Raw genomic sequence first — 2,500 nt, forward strand, 5'->3', positions numbered from 1 at the left:
TCTGCTCAGAGACACTCTTACTCCGGCTATCGTCCCTTTCCCAGCCTTCCGCTTCCCAGCATTTCATCTCGCTCGATCTTTTCTGATTTTCGCCTTAGGCCTAGTCATTCATTCACTCAACCTCTTTCAACTCCTCAATCCCCCGCTACTTCGTGCTTCCATCTCCTATGCTTCTTCGCCCTCTTTCACAATACAAGAAAAGGTGGAAGATGAGCTCTGCTCCTCAGCCCCCCCCCCTCCCGACTGAAGGAGACATGTGGGGTAGCGGGCATAGGGGTTGAGAGAGGGGGTAGGGGGGGGGAGTGGCAAAATGCCATCGCGGGCTCTCCCTCTCCCCTTTACGCGCTCTCCCCTCTGCCCTCGTCCACCCCCGTCATCAGCGCGACGCCAAGGCCCGCCATACAAAAGTGCGTTAAGTATAGCTAGATCTGGCGACCTGCCCATTCCCCTCGATCGCCGCCTCGCACCTGTTACAGTTACCCTCGGCTTAGGATAACTCTAGATAGCCCTCGGATGTGTTTCGCGGGCTCGTGGCTCCAGCAAGCGTCATGCGGGCGTACTAATAATGGTGTCTTAGGGTTCATTATTTCAATCAAATACATGCAACATCCGAAAACATGACGACATTCACAACCAAACCGGAAAGGCAAAGAAGTAAACACAACAAACAATCCTATTTCCACGGAGTGGATAAATGTTCGAATCCTCCGATGCAAGGGGCTACCACATGCCAAACCCAAGCCAAGATGGTACGGTTGATGGTACGGTTGGCGGTATGGTTGGTGGTACGGTTGGTGGTACGGTTGGTGGTACGGTTGGTGGTATGGTTGGTGGTATGGTTGGTGGTATGTAGCAGCACGTAACGGAGGGGGGAAGAGAGGGAATAAACGGCAAACAGGATTGTTAATGAGACAACTCGGACATTCAGACGAGGGAAGGGGGGGGGGGGTATGAAGGGAACTCAAAGTTATAAATGTAATTCTGTAACTATAATTAGCCCAAGTGCTTTCACAAAAACATCGTGTGTGTGTGTGTGTGTGTGTGTGTGTGTGTGTGTGTGTGTGTGTGTGTGTGTGTGTGTGTGTGTGTGTGTGTGTGTGTGTGTGTGTGAGCGCGTGTGTGTGTGAGCGTGTGTGTGTGTGAGCGCGTGTGTGTGTGTGTGTGTGTGAGCGCGTGTGTGTGTGTGTGTGTGTGTGTGTGTGTGTGTGTGTGTGTGTGTGTGTGTGTGTGTGTGTGTGTGTGTGTGTGTGTGTGTGTGTGTGTGCGCGCGTATGCGTGCGCGTGTGCGTGTATGTGTGCGTGCGCGTGTGCGTGCGCGTGTGCGTGTATGTGTTTATGTGTGTAGATGTATATGTATATATGTATGTATATATATGTATGTATATATATGTATGTATGCATGCATAAATGTATGCATGTATAAATGTATGTATGTATTATGTATTATTTATCATATTATGTATTACATTATGTATACACGTATGGACGTATGTATGTATGTGCCAGTGTGTGTAGGTGTAACTATGCATGTAAGTATACAGGTATGTATGTATTTATGCAAACAAAAGGTGAAGGAGTGAAAGACTTTAACATAAAATACACTAATTGGCAGCTCATCCTTCCACTCGTCTCTTGTTAGTTGCGTAATGAATAGCTAAATTACTGTATATGAAGACAATCCATATAAATGCTAAAAAATCACAAGAAACTACTTGACTTTTTTTCTTATTTGTAAAAGATACCGTCGAAACATTTTGGAATCTCGTTCAGAAATCAACTTCTTCCGATGGCAAATTCATTCTTCTTCTATACGGCCATTTACAACGATAATAAGAATAAAAGTTAGGCCACTGTAACTATTGCCAGTGAAAAATATAGATATTCATTTAATACTTCACTTATAAGTGTCAGCTGTCAACAAAAATAATCTGTTATATCTAAACAAATATTTATTCGTCCCTCCATTTTGTTCGATATTTATCCCTTTCAATGTATCATTATATTTATTGGATATGCCTAATACAAATACGAGAGTGTAGCCTTAATCAAATATTCGGAAATGCTTGACACATAATTTTCTTTCTCATTATTTTCCTTTTATAGGAACTAACGCAAAATCCCTTACAATAAACAGCAGTTCGATAGAATAATCGGACACGTCACTGGCGGGTAAAACCGAAAAGAACACACAGTTGTCTGCTTCTTTTTTAAATATCTTACCGCCTCTTACTAAAAAACAAGAGGAACTTTCATTATTTCATTGGTTCTTATTGCAAATATGAACCTAAACTATAATCTATAATCAATATTTCAACATATTAATATCTAAAAAGCAACTTACAGTACTCAGACTATTCTTAACTTGTTTTGCACACTGTACGCATGCATGCGTGTATGTTTGTATGCATGTGCATGTGCATGTGCATGTGCATGTACATAGGCATGGGCACGTGCAAGTAAATGTATATGTGTATGTATGTGCATGAGCGTATGTGCATAA

General features: G+C 42.9%; 1 protein-coding gene across 6 annotated transcripts in view; it reads right to left on the reverse strand.

Moving 5' to 3' along the window:
* Positions 1 to 2,500, reverse strand: part of LOC122251804 (rap guanine nucleotide exchange factor 1) — a 140,602-nt gene that overhangs the window by 99,229 nt on the left and 38,873 nt on the right. The gene's annotated exons all lie outside the window — the stretch shown is intronic.

The sequence above is a fragment of the Penaeus japonicus genome, unplaced genomic scaffold (assembly GCF_977035675.1).
Source record: "Penaeus japonicus unplaced genomic scaffold, GWHDUDI00000001_assembly GWHDUDI00000020, whole genome shotgun sequence".
Classification (NCBI taxonomy): Eukaryota; Metazoa; Arthropoda; class Malacostraca; order Decapoda; family Penaeidae; genus Penaeus; species Penaeus japonicus.